At 30.9% G+C, this 19,079-nt stretch overlaps 1 long non-coding RNA gene across 1 annotated transcript; it reads left to right on the plus strand.

Annotated features, from left to right (window-relative positions):
• Positions 1 to 12,233: 12,233 nt before the first annotated feature.
• Positions 12,234 to 18,608, plus strand: LOC146995995 (uncharacterized). Its single transcript, XR_015042765.1, has 3 exons — positions 12,234 to 12,896; positions 13,975 to 14,084; positions 18,384 to 18,608. It is a non-coding gene; the product is annotated as an uncharacterized LOC146995995 (long non-coding RNA).
• The last annotated feature ends 471 nt before the right edge of the window (positions 18,609 to 19,079 follow it).

Genomic DNA, 19,079 nt, shown 5'->3' on the forward strand with positions numbered 1-19,079 from the left:
CCAAAGGGCCCTGTTTCCAATCCCGGAAAAGGCATGGAGGTTTGTAAATGTATAGTGTCAGTGAGGCATGGGTTACTTTAAATGTGCGGCAAGCCAAAATTCGTCTCGAGAGGTTGGTGGTAGGCGAAGAAGGGTGAGAGACCCTTGGGCCCATCACCACGGGATGCTCTCCATCAAAATTGTGGGCGAAACTGGGCTAAATCGCACTGTCACTTGTAAGGTGCTCAAGGCTGTTGCCAGCGGCAGGCGTAAAGTTGGCACGAGAAACTTCATGGCCTTGGACTGAATATAGGTCAGACAAGTGAGCATCATATAACAGCAACAACAATTTCAGCTTGCAATATAAAATTGCAATTGTTTCTGTAATTTCTGATTTATGTTGCGAATTATAGTATATGTGTATAGAAAATAGAAACTGTCTACTTTCTTTAAACTTTGGTGTACTGGCAAAGAAATTAAATTATTTAAAATTGGGTAAAAAAAGAGGGCTTATATTTTGCATAAAACTGTTGATTTTGAAAGCGATCAAACACAAATCCCAGTTTGTCTGGAGCAAAGAAATTTAATTTCTGATGGTGTTGATATCATTATAGAGAGTTATAAGAGTCGGATATTTATCCACAAGTATCAGTGGTGGCATGAAAAATATCTGTTATTATGCAAGCATCATAAATCCAATAAAACATCCAGATGTTTAGTAGCAACTATATAGATTTATTCATAAGTTTGCAGATGATGATGCATGATGTGATATGAGAGAAAAATAGCAAATATATGGAAGTACAGTTGGTTGGCATTTTCAAAAATCTTGGAATCTATTCTTAAGGTCTGATTGCAAAATAGCTGATAACACTGCTTATTTATTCCTTGTTAATATGGTCTTATTCAAACACAGTTCCATTGTGAATTAAATTATTAATCTTATTAAGAGGTTATCATAATTCCAGTTTTATTCTGAATATTCTTTGAAAGAGATAATTTATAGGCTAAATTTCGCTGTAAAGACTGATTTTGGCTTTAATAAGTTTGGCTACTTTTGGTTTCAGTGAACTTGACGAAGCAATCGTACCAGAAATAGTCAAATAAGAAATCGGCAGAATAGTTAAAACAAAAAACTTACTCCAGTCTAAGTGCATAAAACTGTTGAATATCAATGGTTCAACCTAAATTAGAACCCTGGATGGCTTTAGGGGTGTTTTAGGGTATAATGTGAGTACGAAACAGTGTAAATGAATCGTTATTAAAAATATCTGATACTAGAATATCTTACTGAAGATTTTTTCGTACATTTTCTATATTAGACCAATCTAAAAATTATCACTAATTATTCTTTTGCTTTCTTATGCGGGGAAACATAACCAAGCCATTTGGTTGTAGATTGCTTGAAATCGTTTCAGACATACATATTCACAGATATCGACAAGGACTTATTTCAGATTTCGAATTAAAGTTGTGAACTATGTTTACATTGGCTGAAGTTATTGTTGATGCTGGGCAGATCTTCGTTGTGAGTTCCACTTACGCATAAAGCCAAGACTACGTGACCTTCCTGCCCGTTCGCGGATTTAGTGGCTACCTGGGCACATTAGATATCGAAAGTGGTCCTTGAGAGTTTGCAGCACTCGAGAAGAGCCCGTTCTCTTTGGGGGTGGTTGGCTGTAGCCTGGCTGCCATTGACTAGTGTGCTGATAAGTTTGGCTATGCGCAATTTTGCCTCCTGGTCTGACCGATCGGTTCTTATTGGAGGATCAGTGTGCACACCAGGGTACCTGGGCCGAAGGGCCTAACCCTAATCGAACCAAATGAAACTTTCCTTATATATATACAGGGTGATTCTAAATTGTTTTTGCATATTTAGAGGAGTGATAGTACCCATCCAGACGAGCAATAATTACCGTAGAACACAGGGTCACATTCCACTCTAAGAGGCAGAAAAGAGGAAAATACAAACGCATTGAGGAAGAACATGGAGACTATCAAGAAACAACCGTATGCAAATTGAGACAAACCCCTAAGACTATCAAGAATTAACCGTATGCAAATTTACACTGAGAAGAAGCAGCATTTTGCTCTTAGTTGGCACCAGAGAAAGCCAATCAGAGCAAACGGTGTCCTGGAAAACGGCACAACATCGTCGCTTTAGGTATCACCTTCAAGTCCGAAACTTTGTGTCAGTGATATGATGGAGTACGTGAACGAGGAATTGGCAGATATTCACCTCACATAAAGTGAAGCAAAAGGGGAATCGACGCGAAGCACAAAGATTGTACGAACAATGGTTTCCAACTCGTCAGATTGAATCATCCAATCTTTTCCAGTGTTGATCGAAAACGATGAGAAACAGGTTTTTTTTTGCCATTTCAAAAAAACGCAGGACGTCCGCGAAATGCACGAACGCCAGAAATGGAAGAGCGAGTTTTGACTAGATTTGAAGCAGCTCCTTCTACAAGTACGCGAGCTGTGGCATACGAAATGGGTATTTCTTAGCCAGTGGTGTGGTGTATTTTACACGAGGAACGCATGCACACCTACCACGTGAAAAGTGCAATCTTTGTACACAGATGATTATCCCCGCCGGGCAGATTTTGTGCAGTGCATACTGTGGATGAAGAATAACGATCCACGATTTCCTTCACTAGTTTTATTTAGTGATGAGGTAACATTCAGCAGAGAAGGCATTTTTAACGGGCACAATCAACACGTTTGTCTGACCGCATTTTGCGTGAACGTCTAGGCAGGTATCCTAGGTGATTACTTGGTAGACCGTTACATCATGCCAGACAGTTTGACCGGCGCAACATACCGTATTTTCTTGGAACAAGTGCTTCCCAGTTTAATGCAGGCTGTTCCGCTCCCCATTCTAAGAGACGTGTTTTATGCACGATGGAGCCCGAGCACATTTTTCATTCACGTTCCGTAACTTTTTGAATGCCATATATCCCGCACATTTATATGCCTTATATCCCGGACGTGGCAAGCCTGCGGCTTTGCCTCCTAGATCACCCGACCTCAACCCACTGGACTTTTTCGTCTGGGAGCACATGAAATCTTTAGTGTGCGAAACGCCTGTGGACTCAGCCAGGGCTTAATTTCTAAAATTAGAAGTACCGGAGCCCTATGGAAGACCGTTAGCAAAGAGTAACAAGAGTAACCCAAGCAGCACGTCTCCAAAAATATACGTATAATTTTGGTGAAATAAGGGTATGGTATTTTTTGCACGTTACTTTTACGAAATTTATACGAATGAAAAAGGCTGAAGTTACTGTTAACTCTTGATCGTTATTTTCCACACGTTATTTTTACGAAAATTATACGAATCCGAATGAACTGATAAAACTACCGCCATAATGGTATATTTTATTCGTCACTTTTACGCATATTATACGAATCCGAATGTTCTGAAAGAAACTACTGCCTTTATGGTATATTTCATTCGTCACTTTTACGGATATTATACGAAGTCTAAAAAGATTGAAAATGAAGTTTATTAAGTCAAAATATTTAGTGCATTTTTGGCATTTCACTTTGTTTTCCTTGTCCACGAACATGAAAAAAGGGGCGGTCATATATGAGGCTAAAATTTTTCTATAAATTTTAACATGTGAGCTAAATCTTTACGTGCATTTTTGCAAAAAATTATATTTTCTTAATTTAAACATCTTCAAAATAACTTATTTATTTTCTTATATCAAATTTGTTATTTGTATTCATATCAACACTTATATTAATTTACACAATTTAATTTCTTTTATGAGAAATCCTATTACCCATTTAACTGGAATAAGCTGTATATTAAATTTGTGTACTTACTGAGTTTGGTACAATACTCTCCTTATTTTATTTAGCAAATGTGGGCAATTGAATTGGAATAAGACTAGCAAATCTTTCATGTCGAGGAATATAATAATAAATACAGTAGAAGATGCTCGAAAACGTTTAACTTCTTGAACAATAGTTTAATGTAGACCAAAGGATCATTAATTATAATCAAAGATATACTAATATTTTTATTTAATAATAATAATAATAACTCTACGAAATTGCAAGCTGAATCCTGATATTTTACATATATTTCAGTCCCTTTAATCTTTGTTATAAAAATCATATGAGGTTAATTTTTTTAAATTTTGTTTAATGTACGGAAAAAATGATATAGCGATTTTAATAATTTTTATATGAGGAAAAAATTAATAAATAATGTAAATAAATAATTATATTATATTTTATATTTTTCCTGAAACAGTTAAAGACATTCTTAATATGGAGATCTACAGAATAAGTACAAGGGTCCAGTTAAATGAACTCAAAATTTGCATAGTTAATTTTACGCTATAAAAATTAACCGGATTTACGATTATACACTGAGCATGCGCATATACAGACATTTCTATTTTTCGTAGAAAAATTTAATTATTACCTTAATACAGAGATGCTGTGAATATAAATTTATATAATGCAAAAGTAAGTTTATTTCATATGCTAATTTAGAGGCTTTCTTAATATGTTTAATTATAAAGAAAAAAAAAGCGTTGCAATTCTTGTTCACTGACCAATGGCAAAGCAGACACTTTCTACTTCCGGTTGTGGCGGGATATTTGTGAAGTCAGCACTCAGCAATGGCGGTCGAAAAGAAACTAGCGTCTACGGAGAGAAGGCAACTTTTGGGATCGTGATCTGATCCTCCCGTGCGCATCTCAATTTGCGCATATGCTGCCGTGCACTTCGTGAAATTTTGTTTATTTACGTGAAGTACTTTGTGGTTTTGAAATTTGCGTCATGTGTTGAGAATAGATGAAATTGTATTACATCTGTATTTGATCTACAGTGAAATACAGTTCAATTAATAAATCGGTGTTTGTTAAAAAAATTAATTTATGCTTGGAGATAAAAAAATAAAATTTTTGCTAATGAAAGTTATTAAGTAGTGCACTTTTCATTAAAAAAGTTTATTTCTTTTTATACATTAAATAATAATGAAATATTACCTATGATTGTTGTTAATTAAGCATGCCTATCTTCTGTAAATTATTGCTAAAACATGTGCAAATAATGAGGAAATATACGTTATGCTAGTTTATTTCTTAGCAGGTAATCACAGGACCATGATAGAGAGTGTCTATTATTTGTTCCTGAAATTTCTTTATTGCTTATACTAAGCTTATGCGTTAAAGTGTATTAAAAAGCTTATTTACGACACATATGAGCACATTCTGTTGCATCAGCTATGTGATAAGTTGGTGTTACAACTGGCATTTCAACTATGAATTAAATTATTGACATTTCATCATCTGTACAAGAGCAATGAAGTGCACTGTTTTTCCATATATCCTGACTGTACTGTATTTTAATTATATCATTAAGTCGTGCATGTGAGACAAATGCATTAAATTGTTATTACAATAGTGTGAAAACAAGAAAATTAAAGTCAATTTCTTTGAAAAAACTGTTACTTTTTGGAAAAAATAAATACTTTAGACATTCATATTCATCATGTTATTCTCAATATATTTACAATGTCAAGCTAATAATACCTAAGTATTATTTGTGATAATTTATCATTTTAAAAGAGGTATATTATATGTCAAGGACAAGGTTGACAAAGAAAGTATAAGAATTCTTTCTGTAACTAAACATGATTCACTACTCAGTACTAAAATAAAGAGGTTTATCAATCCATGAATAACATGTTTTTATGTACATCATCTTACTGGATGGTTGCTGCCAATGAATCGACTGTCTGTGTAACAGCTGGAGAACAAGGTGCTCAGAATTATCATTGATGCTCTGTGTTTTGTCTTAAAAAACACACATCAACCTGGATTTTAAAATGAAATTAATAGACATGAAGCTTAAATAGAAGTATCTAATTTTAAAATAACTGTAAGAGCCATAGCTGCAGTTTACTTAATAATTCAGATATTTGTGATTTTATCATTGAGGAGCCTTTCAATGGCTAAGGATTATGTAACATAACAGTATAGTAGTAGACTACAGTTAGTAAATTTGCAACATTTTTATTGCTAGTTCATAGTTGAGATATTAGTAAAGACCATTTCAGGTTGAATGTTAGCTATAACATTCTACCTGAACTGCCTACAGTACTTCGATCTTGCATGTATTTTCACTTACTGTCTCCAGAGGCAGTATTTTTTGTTTTTACATCCAGAGCTCTTTGATAGTGTTTTTTCCACACATGACAGTTCAACACAAATCGAAAACGGGGGACACTTCTACATAAAAGAAACATTCAATTGTTGGATGGATAATAGTACTTTGTACAGTTTGGTGGCATTTATGTAAAAATTATGTGTTGGTTATTTTTCAATAACTTGCAACAGTGATTTTGATTATAAATTTGTTTTAGGAAATTCTTAGCTACTGGATAACAAAAATATAGATTTTAGCAAAATGTTCATGTTATGCGTAAAGAATGAAAAATACCTTAAGATATATAAAATTATTAAAAATGATATATAATTATAAAGATATATAATTATAAAATGATAAGATATATAATTATAAAATGTCAAAATTTCGGAAAAATATAACACTCTTTAAACCTCAGTTTCCTTACATCTAAATAGTATTAAGTGTGAAAATTTGTATAATTTATATATTTTTAATTACTTGTATAATGTATGCATTTGTGAATTCAGATCAATTAGTTGTTTTAACTGTTTTAAAAAATGAAGCAATATTATGCAGAGTAAGGAAATCAAGATTGTGATCCGATGACAATGAGATTAATGTTTAAATGTGAAATGGAAAGTTGTTATTTATTATATTATCAGAGAATTATTAAACTGGGCATAATCGCCAAGGAAGGTATTGAATGCTACACGAAAATATGTTTACTAAAAAATTTGAATTTCATAATGAATGTATCCAAACACGTTTTGAGTCAAAAGTTTGAAACTTGATGGCTGAGTGTAAATATAAAATTATGGATGTTTAAATACTTTGTAATTAGGCACATAGGTCAGGTTAATCTTTTTAAATAAGCTAAGGAATGCAAGAGCTATATGCCTAAAGGAAAATATGCCTTCATGGAGGAATTTCAAGGCAAAACTGAAGTTTGAGTGCATATTAAAAAATAATACATCTAATTTTCATTCAATTTATACATATTTCATATGTAAAAAATTCTGATATATGCTACATTACTGTTAATTACTTTACTTGAAAAATATAGTAAATACACAGAAATTTAAGATTTGCACATTTCGAAAAATATTAAATATATGAGTATACATTATCCTTGTAAAAAGCATAAAATACATAAATATTTATTAAATTATTATAAATGTATTTGGAAATCAAGGATTTATTCTTTCATAAACTCCTGTTAACTTCAGTGATTCCGGATTAGGGGTTTTTCCAGATTATAGATCATAAATTTAAATCTGGTAAGATGGCATGCAGAAATTATACAATTAAAAATATGAAACCATAATTTCTGTGTTGATGCATGTGCAGAAAGTTTGTAGCTTTGAGGTCCGGATTATAGATCATTCCGGATTATGGACGTCCAGATTAAAGACTTTTGACTGTAAGTATCAAAAGAATTCCTTCCTTACATTTTGTAATAAATCAGTTACAAGTTTTAAACAATATTAAAAATAAACTTTTTTAATCTATTTCAAAAATACTCATAGAAAGTTAAGTACATGGAAATCAGTAGCAATATTTAACGTATTTTACTATGGAAATAACAGCTGCTCTAATTTGAAATTAACCGAACTGAGCATTAATTATAAAGTAACTCTGATTTTTAAAGGATGCCTCAGAAGCTAAAAAATCATTCTGCATTTGAGAAGGTATTTCAGGAAGAAGCTCTGTAAATAGGAAAGAAATAATGCATAATTTTGATTTTAGTATTATAATAAACTTTGATCTTAATTTTTGTAATCATTAACCAAATAAAATCAAATTAACTTAAAATTTCTTTGTAATGTAATTAACAAGAACTTGTGAAAATATTTCATTCAAATTAAACTTTTCTGGGAAAGTATAGCATTTAATTCCGCTCAGAATAAAACATTGTTTTAAAATATTTTCTTTTTACATACTTATGACTTTGAAGTATTACGGAAAAAGAAAATATATATATTTATATGTATATTTACGATGTAATTACAAAATGTTTACCGCCGATTATGTTAAAACCTATTGATCTTAATGGATAGTCACTGAATAGTTTGGTTTCCACGAGAGGTGCACTACTGCTTCAGGGCAGTACACGAGGAAAACCAGTTAAGACCTCTCCTCTTATTTCTACCTCCATTATTTAAATTGAGGATTTTGGATCTTTAGAGAGTGTTTCTGGCATCTGTGTTGGATGGTCAGATTCTTCCAGCTCTAGTATAATTAAAAGTATCAGCTTTGTGTTCTCATGCCACCGATACTTTAATCTGATGTGCCAGTAAATTAGTGGCTAGCTTAATAATTAACTATGTAGTCTTAGACTACTGATCAACATTTTTCATTTATTTGATTGTTCGCATTTATTTGCATCGCCACTAGCCGTGGTTATGCTCTAAGTTCAGGCTATGCTCTGTTTTGTTAAAAGTTCAGTTTAAATAAAAAGGTTGTTTTAAAATCTTTCATAAAGCTTTGTCATAATATCTCAAGTGATAATTATATTAGGGTTATAAGACTAAAATTCCATTATTAGACCAAGAATAACCTTATAACTTAATGGAAGTTTAAGATATTCATAATGACTAAATGTGTAAGTTTTTTAAAAAGTTAATAGAGACAGAGCTTAAATTGCACCGGAGCCTGGCTCCGGTACTTCTTAGTTTTTGGAATAAATCATAAATATAGCCGGAGCCCTAAATAAGAAGGCTCCGGCACTTCTTTTATGCAACTGAACAAAAATTTGATCTCAAACATTTAATTTTTTGCAGTAAAACTGTATTACGAATCGCTTATTAAATTTTAATTTATCTCTTTATATTTTACTTAATTTAAATTACTTTAATAATTTAGCTTTTTTAATAATAATTTATTTAATTAAATAAAAATCATTAATTAAAAATAATTGATAATTATTAATATTAATTAAATAATAATGAATTAATTTGGTATTAATTAACTATTTAATTTTTAAATTATTAATGATTGTAACAGTCATTTTATTTATTTATTTACTTTTCTTCCCCTTTGCTGACAGTTTAGCATAGGGTTCTGGCACTTCTAAGTTTAGAAATTAAGTCCTGAATAAGGATATTTATTAATTATAGGAACTTGATAAGTAACCTTCACCAGCAATTTAATAGCCAGTTGATTGTGTTGTTGCCAAAGTAATTTTGTCATGATTTGAACATGGTTATCTTCCACTGTCGGGGCCGTTCCTAGCGCGGTGCAGCTGTAAAATTATGCAACAGCTGAACACTCGCGATACCACGACTAAATATTTTTAATTCATTGTACTTGTCACATGTAAATACTTTTTATACAATTTGTCACATATAAGTACTTAGTGAGTATGAAATAAAAATTCAACTAATCATTAAGAATTTTTTTTTTTAAATTTGGGCACTGTATTCTTAGGAAAGTACACAGGCAGCCAATGGCCTAGGGACGGCCCTGTCCACTGGTGTAAATCTGTGGTGTTAGTCCAGCTGACAAGTATTTCATATTTCTGGTGTATAACTCTCAAGCTACGTTCTGCACTAGAATTGCGTAAAAGTAAGAATGAAACGGGGATAACACATATGTCATTCATTTGCTGCACAAAGTATAACTCAAGATATTTGAAGATAAAGCTCAGTTATATTCACTGCATTGCAACATGTCGAGAGAAAGGCAATTTTTATCCTTACCGTCCTACACCAGGGATGGCCAACACACGGCTTTTACTTTTTATGCAGCAACTACTGAAAAGTATATCATTTTTAATAAAATTCCCAGCAAGTCTGTAAATTACTTCCAGAGAACAGGCTCTAAACAATAATGATATTGCTAATATGAGCTCTAAACAATCATGCATACTGCTTTATTTCAAGCCTTTCACATTAACTATTACAGACTTTGATTTAATATTGAAGCAAATAGACATAGAAGATATGCAAATTCTAGTGATCTGTTTGCTCTAATGCGTACCAATGATGGTGATATGTTACTTAGGGTTATCATGTTTTAGGTTTGAAAATGCTAGACTGTAGGAATCTGCAGGAAACGGGAAAATGAACACTTGCCCCCTCCTCCAGAATTGAGTAAAAAATATATTTTTGCATCAATATAATATTGTATATTTCATAATCTGCTATAAAATCTTCAAAATGTGTGCGTGTGATTATGGCAAAGCCTCGAGGGCTATCTGCCTAAGAGGAGGGATGCCTTCGTGGAGGACTTTCTATGGAAAACTGGCTCCTATACACATTACACATGGGGAAAACCACGAAAACGCCCATGCAGCCAGCCCGTTCACGGGATTCGAACTTCAGACCGAACTACTAGTGTTCAGCGACTTTATCGCTCGCTCGGCCGCTGGTGGGCCCAAAAATCTTCAAATTAAGTAGTTAAATAACAATGTGTTGATTTGATTGTTGGAACTGGAATATGGCAAAGATCATGTGGTGGAAGAAATACCTTCATGGAAGACTTTTTAATCAAAACTAGTTTGTTGGTTTGGTTTATTTTATTATGGCAAAGCACTTGATGGCCATCTGCCTAAGGGGAGGGATGCCTTTGTGGAGGACATTCTAAGGGAAACTGGCTTGTATACACATTACACATGGGGAAAAACATGGAAATGCCCATGCAGACAGCCCGTTTGAGGGACTTGAACCTCGGACCAAACTACCAGCGTTCAGTGACTTTACCGTTCGGCCGCTGGTGAGCCAAAACTAGCTTGTATTCATATTCATAAATACTTCGGGTGTTAACTGACATACTTTATCTTTCAGATGTGCAAAGAAAACAGACAAAACTTCCTGCTCAGTTCTGTTTGTAATAATAAATGCACAGGGAAAGCCGTGAAGCAAAGCATCAAGTAAAAGCAGTGTGATTAATTCAATTTTGTAACCGTTCAACCTATGTGTACCATTTATACATATATAGTCTGATCCCAACTTCTGAAGAAAGTGCCTCTGGGAGTCATTCATTTTCATTAATGTGAAATCATCATTTTAAAATTCAGGATAACTTTCTAAAATTCTATTTTAAGGCTTATAAAATAAAATAGAGTTGTTATCCTCACTAGTAATTTCATTAACATTTATACAATCATTTTTATGCCTTACAGCATTTGATTGTCGATTATAAGAATTTTCGGTACACTTCTGTTACTGGGACCAAATTCAAAAATGTATACATTCATATGTACACATATATATGCATACATGAACACATCCATCCAGCCATACATGCATACATTTCTGATTCTGGTTCTGATAACAGAAGAGTACCGAATTTTCAATATTCCATAAATCATTCTTTGTCAAAAGATGCAGTATCATATGCAGAATCTTGAATTTTATCTAAAATTTCATCAAAAGATACTTTTCCAGCAATTTAAGTTACATAAATTAACATTAGAATGGTATAACTGCCGTTCTAATTTTGTAAGAGACAGATGCCCTATACCATTTCTATGACTTACAATGGGTTTTTCTATATAAGCAGTACATTTTCCATTATTAAACTGGCTTACTGGGCAATAAGAATTAATTTTGTTACTCCCTTGTATTTTTAAATGTCCCATGCCTTGCACTTTAGATATAAAATAATGTCTTGAATGATGGCATACAAAATAAATATCTTTTACATGTAATGGGTCATGTTTCTTTGTAAATTAAAAAAATTTAGATTATGTTTCCATTTCAAAATTCTCCTTTCACAACATGAAATCATTAAACACAGAGAAATCTCTCTCTTCTTTTTCAATGACTATTTCATGTTCCATTTGCAAATGTAATGAAAAGTTTTCCTGTGGAAAACCTTCATTACATAATGTGCATTTATATAATTTTTTAATGATGAACACTCAAGGGCAGTAAATGCACTATCTGATTGTGAAAATAATAAATTTTTATTATTGTTGAACTGACGACTATATAAACTGCATTTAAATTGGAAAACTTTATTTTTACTTGCTTTGAGTAATGTTGTTTGTTGTGATATATGCAATTTCATGCAGTGACATTTTAGATTGCTGTTACTTGAGAAACATTTTTTTGGAATCAGGGCAGCTAAAACTTTTTTGACGTTATACTGGATTTTGAAGTAAAAGTATATGAAATCGAATTACCATTGACGACTTTATAAAATGCATGATCTGAATTGGAATTAAATATTTCAGCAGTAGAAATATGCTTTTTATTGGAATGTATGTTCTTCAAATGATGCTATAAATTGCTGGCATTTGAAAAACACTTTTTGCAAATAGAACAGTTGTAAGATTTTGAAATTACAGTTTTCTGAAAGATGTTACCAATCGTAATCAACGCGGAAATGTGAATTTCAGATCTATTGTCTTGAATGATCATTGATATCACCACCCAGCTCATTTAAATTGGTGCTATATATTCTAATATTCTGAAGCAGAATCCTCACAATATTCCTAAGTATTTGGCCGTGAGAAGGGTCTTTTATTGAGAGATTCTTCAGTTCATTATAAATATGTGAAAGCAAAATTCACATACTAACGAAGCATAAAACGCACGAAGTCAAATGCAAAATGTAAACAGACACATTTTTGACGTATCTGTTAACGTCACATGGTGCGCAAACTGAGATGCGCGTAAGACGGTAGGATCAGATTCATGATCCCAAAAGTTGCCTTCTCTCCGTAGACGCTTGTCGAAAAGAATGGTAAAGTCGCAAAGAATACTGTTCGTGGATTGACGTTTGTGACAGAATCCATCGAAGTTACTAATTATTTGAAGAAAGTAAGTGAATATTTTATATTTTCAGTGTTTAATACTCGTACCTTTTTCACCTATATAAAATTTTATAAATAGCGTCTGTGTAGGAAATGTGATTTTCCATGTGTTGTTCTTTTGTGTACGTGCCTAATGATTCATTTTCAGGATTTGGTACTGTTAAATTTTGCACTAGTCTGTTTCTTACTGTTTGTGTCACTCCTTTTTGTATGTGTCTCACCTTTTTATAGTTATATTATTTTTACTCAAACGTTTTAATATTTATCTTAAAGCATACTGTAATTAAGCAGGAAATAGCTTTTAATGGAAAAAGAAAGGCAATATTAACATGACTAATTGTTCAGAAATCTGTTATGGAAATGTTATCTACCTTATGCCAAAAAATAAAGCATGTAACTTTCATTTATTTATGAAATTCAAAATTTTTTATTTGCTTAGTGTTTTCCCTAAAAATAATTTAATTTCTTATTTTTGAATTTAGTTTTATAAATTTGCTTTAATATATAATCTTTAACTCAAAGATATTGTGCTATTAAAAAAGGAAACTTTATGCCATAGAAACACAGGCACTTTGTTCCAAATCTGTGTTCATTTTTTTTTATATATGTACTGAATTTTTATGCACTAGTAATTACTGAAATATATCCTTTCATGAATAATAAGTAAGTCCTAAGTCCTTTCATGAATGCATTTCTTTTTTGTTTGTTTGATTTTGTTGTTTTAAAAGATCTGCCATAGTTAAAGAAAGAAAATAAAGTAAGAATGCTTTACTTTCAGTTTTGAATAAATTTATTACTATTTACTGCAGCTTCAAGTTTCTCTAAACATAATTTTCGAAGTCAAAACTTGATAGTTATGTTGATTATTAGACTTGCATGAAAAAAATTTATTGAAAAATTGGTATTTGATCTAAAATACCTTAAATTATTTGAATGATATTTTACAAAATCATGTATTTTGATATAACTAGATAGTTAAAAAAATTTAAATTGTAAATGTGCAGAAATGCTTATATAAAACCAAGAAATTGTTTATATTTTTGTTGCTTTTTCCCTTGTAAATTAATTATCTATATATATTACAGTCTGGGGAGTCAGCACCCTGCTGAATTGTAGTAAACGAGACGTCCAATCTACTAGACCATCAAAGATGCAGATTTGGATTTTCTAGTTCATAGTTATTGAAATCATAATGGTATGTTTGTTTAAATTAGTACTGTTTATGAATGTGATAAAAATAAATTCTGATAAGATAAGAAATGATTTATTTTCTATTAATTATGAACTGTAAATAATGTAACAAATTTTCTTCATAGTATATTTACTAAACTTTTTTTTTTTTTATTATATATATATATAAAAGGGAGGTAGTCTTATTTATACAATTCTTGCAGAGATACCAAGAAATAAAACATTTCAGGAATTTTCACTCAGTATATCTTGATGTGTAAAATCGTGTTATTCAATGCCATATTACTTTTTCACAGGAAAGTAATTTTATTGATCTAACATCTGCATAAATCAAACTTTTTTAAGAATGATTACAGTTTCTAAGCTAACTTAAAATTTTCAGATTTAGAAAATGTATGTTTAATGTAGCATTAGTTTTCCATGGAATAGAAAAGGTTTTCAAAATGTTCAGTTGTTAGAGGGAAATAATATAAATGAGATTGTCCTGATACAGTTTCAGCTGGAAATGAAACTGAATTTTCGGATAGTGAAGATTTCATTTAAGAATTCTGATAAAACTGATTAATGTAATTCCTCTGCATTTAAAAATTCTAATAAAACTGATTAATGTAAATCCTCTGCATTTAAGAATTCTAATGAAACTGAATAATGTAAATCCTATGATTCATGTAGGTATTCTTCTGTTATCAGGAGATTCAGAAATGTGTGTTTATATGCATGCATTTTTAAATGTAGGTGCTCGTGTGTGCATGTGTATATTCTTTATGTATGTATGTGTATGTGCGCATACATGCATATACACATGCTTACATATCTACAGTGGAACCCCAAGATACAAGTTTAATTCGTTCCAGCATTCAACTGGTATAGCGAATTTCTCGTATCTAGAAACAAGCTTCCCCATTGAAAATAATAGAAATTCAGTTAACCCGTTCCACACCCCAAAAAATATCAATTTTTATATCATTATTTTAATATCAAGTCAATTTTTCCTAATAAATAACACTGGTAAATAATATAACAATAGTTTAACTTTGTTACCAGCATTTTAGCTCATTCTCATTAATCCACACCAACAACAGCTTTTCAACATCTAGGAGTACTTTTATGGTGCTTGGAAGCAACGATAATTCCTTTGGCTACATCAGGTTTCTTAATTTCTTCCTGCTTCTTCAGAATAGTATAGATTTTCGATATTGAAAGGCCGCAAGTCTTCGCCAATTCCGTCACCATGCTTATGTTTATCTACGATTTCTTTCTTGATATCGACGGCCATGGCCTCCTTATTTTTCTTTGCAGCACTATCTGAGGCAACAATTTTCTTGCGAGGCATCTTGAAATAATTATTTTCACGTTAAATGTCAAAACAATTAACTTGCAAGTGCACAAACACATATATAAAAGAACACTGAGTGATCTAACGAGGGGATTCCCCGAGTTGAGCCAGATAGGGAAATGGCGCCACCCATACCAACAGCCTGGCTCATTGCTCGTTACTCGAATTAATCTCGTATTTTGCTCATACTTTCCTCGTATCTCGAGGTTTCATTGTACATTTCTGAATCCCATCCTAATAACAGAGGAGTACCTTTGCCAGTATTGCAACAGAGCTAGAATGAATTATTGTGTTAAATATGTGGAAATTGCATGCTTAAAGTACTGTTATTTTCTAAAAATATTATGTATGTCTATTTTTTACAAGAAGAAAAAATAGCTGAAAGCTGTTAATTTACTCGGATTTATTAGTCCAAAGGGGCTTTGTCCCTAAAGAACTATTGTTTTTGTTTTGCATTGGTTCACTATAAATATCTGTTTCACTTTTCAAACTGTTCCTACCAAATGTTAGAGTCCCTAGTGTGGGATTAATACTCTCTATCTTAGTGCCCTCTATAACCTGTATAACCTACAAGGATTGCCAGTTTAGGCGAGATATCTAGGTAGTCATCATAATACGTACCTTATTTTTTATTATTTTTAAATTAAATTGAAAGTAATAAACTAGTTTTCAAGAATGGAGTTAAACTAGATTTGCATTCAACTCTGGTTTATTGTATTAATGATGTTTTGCTGTAACAAATATGAATTTTTTGTTTAAGTATAATAATTTAAAATGTTTTTTCTAAAGAATGAAGTACTGCCACTAAGGTAAAGGTGCTAACTTGCAAGGTAATTTTCTATTCTACATTAACTCAATCTTTATGTCCTGTTACAGATATATTGGCAGAAATAATGAAAACCTGACATTCAAAAAGAAAAATAATAATGTTGAATGTAGTATATTAGATGGTTAACTGAGGTTTGGCAACTCATTAATAATCTTACACATATTGAGTACGAATAACTTTGACTATTACCGGTATTTTCAATGGTATAAAATTAGGCAAGAAAGCAGTTTTAGCTTAGCACCGATTTTAAATACAACTCTCTTACCAATATTGGTTTGACAAAGGTAAAATATAATTGAATTTAATAAGTTGGAAATACTGTCTGTCTTTCCATGAGTTAAAAAATAATTTCAAATAAAATTTCTTTTTTTTTCAGTTTTTCATGTTATTTGTTTAATGTTATTGTAATCTGATTTATCATATTTAGTCACATATTCCATCCCTCTTTGCACTATAGTATATAATTCAAAGGACTTATCAGTTTCAGCAATATTTTTTTTACCAGTATACATTTTTACCATAACTGTTTCTAAATCATATCCTGAAAAATTAAGGAGTAAAGTACACAAAGAAGGAAAATATGCAAGTAAATAATGGCATTTAGTGTTGTTTATGTGTCTAATATTTGTACTAGATGGTAAAAGTTATATAATTCTATTAGCTTTTTTAAATTATTCTTTTTGAAATTCAGGTGCTTCTTTGCACCCAAATGGTTAAAGCCCTAGTGTGACTTTGGTACTTTGATCTAACTTCTATTCCTAATAAATAATCCAGCTGCATACAGTTTACTCAATTTCTGCTATGTGTAAGGTAAACAATATTAGCTTTTTTTAAATATATCTTTTACAACTATTCCATCAGGTAGATTTCTTTCATATTTTGCCTTAATTGAGTCATCCTGCTAATTAAGAATTTATTAAAGTTAATATGTTAAGTTTTTGTGTGTATAATTCATTTTAAGTATGTGCAAGCAAATGCATACATTAACAGTTATGTAGAATTATGTTTTGGGTATCAAATTCAGAAAATTTGGGGCTGTTTTTAGAAGATTTATTAATGATTTATACTATATTAATATTGGTAAAAAAATTCTGTGGCTTTTATATGAGAGTATATATTTTAAAATAGCTGCATGATATGGTAGAGGTAAAAAGCTTCATGTGGATCATAAATTAATATTATGTGGCAATTTTTCATTTATTTAATAAAGAAAATATTCAAGCCACAATTAAAATTTTTTCACTAGATTATTTGCATACAAAGTTTGCAGCAAATATTTCCTGCAACAGAAGTGACAATTTTTATTTTGCCAAGACAGGAAATTTAGTTAGTGAAAGCAGTAACCCTATTTTGAGATGTTAAACAGGAAGGCAAATTTTTTAATTTAAATTGATTTTTGAAGGAAGACTTATTTAGTCTTGCTATCATTCTACGTGGCTCTTAACTTTTTTATGGTATTTATAATTTTATTGTTATTCAGCATTCTGTTTGCTTAGAATGCACATGAATGTAGACTTGAAATATTTTATATTGCAAACTGAGATGCCATTGTTATCATAATTAAAGATTTTTGCTCTGATTTTGGAGGAATTTACTGATAATACTTTTGATTGTGTATTGGTTTCTGGTTTATTGAAATGTGTAAAATAGCCTGTTAATGCATATACGTATGTTAATGACATGTATATGTTTATGAAGTATTCTGTTATATGTATATAGTGTTGTGATTAGTTTTCTGCTTACTCTTTATTTAAGAAAAAGTTATCTGTAAGAAAGTGAATATTCTTTACTATATGTAGGAGTAAAATTGAAAAGGCTAATGCAATATAATTAATACAAAATTAAGTTTTTTCTCATGTACTTAAATACAAACATAGCCATTAAAGACTTTCTCAACCTTGCAGTTCTAAACAAATCTTAAGTATTTTTCACTTGAAATTATAGGCATTGTGTAAGGTATATAATTGAAGCTTACTGTGTGATAGTGTGAAATTAAATTTTTAATTACTGAAATGTAAATTTTTAAATATGAAATACTCAGTGCATTTTATATGCATCTTTTAATACTTCAACTATATTTAAAAACTGAAAACCTCTGAAGTGTGAAATTATTACAAATTTTTCTTTTTCTTGTTTAGGAGCTGTTCTCAAAACATTGGGTGACAAAGAATTCACTTTTACAAAAATCGAGCAGGATATTAAAGACAGCAAACTATAGAACAAATATGGCGAAGCTGCATGAAGTCTATGTTAAATTTTATTATTGAAAAAAATATGCTCTTCAGATTTAATGTTAGTTTTTATTGTTTAACAGTAATTGCAGTTTTTGAATACTTGTAAAATAAACCTAATTCTTAAATTAATTTCATGTGTATTTCTTTTGCAAGTATTACAGTTCATAATACTTCAAACAACTTGAAATTTTATACTTGTTAATTTATGTGGGATATCTTCATAATAATTTTATAATTTAAATAACTCATTGTCATCATATGAGCATAATCTAAAATGCACAGCATTTGACAACATATTAATAAAAAATTAGCCAACTTCTAATTGCTTTCTTTCGTCCAGCTGCCTCTTTTTAAATAATTTAATACCATAAAGCTATTTGATGAAAAAAATAATTGATATGTCCACATCAACATGCACATTTATAATGATGTTATAGAAAAAGTCACATGAGATAAATATTAAAAAATTCAATATTCCTAAACAAATTAACTTTTTGAAATTTTATCTGGTATATAAGATAAAATAAAGAACATATTTAGGTAATTTTGAATTTGCATAATTTTATGAACTTATTTGTGAAATTAACAGTTACCTTGTAA

The sequence above is a fragment of the Stegodyphus dumicola genome, chromosome 8 (genome assembly GCF_044657685.1).
Source record: "Stegodyphus dumicola isolate Sdum_Otavi_A_Nest chromosome 8, ASM4465768v1".
Lineage (NCBI taxonomy): Eukaryota > Metazoa > Arthropoda > Arachnida > Araneae > Eresidae > Stegodyphus > Stegodyphus dumicola.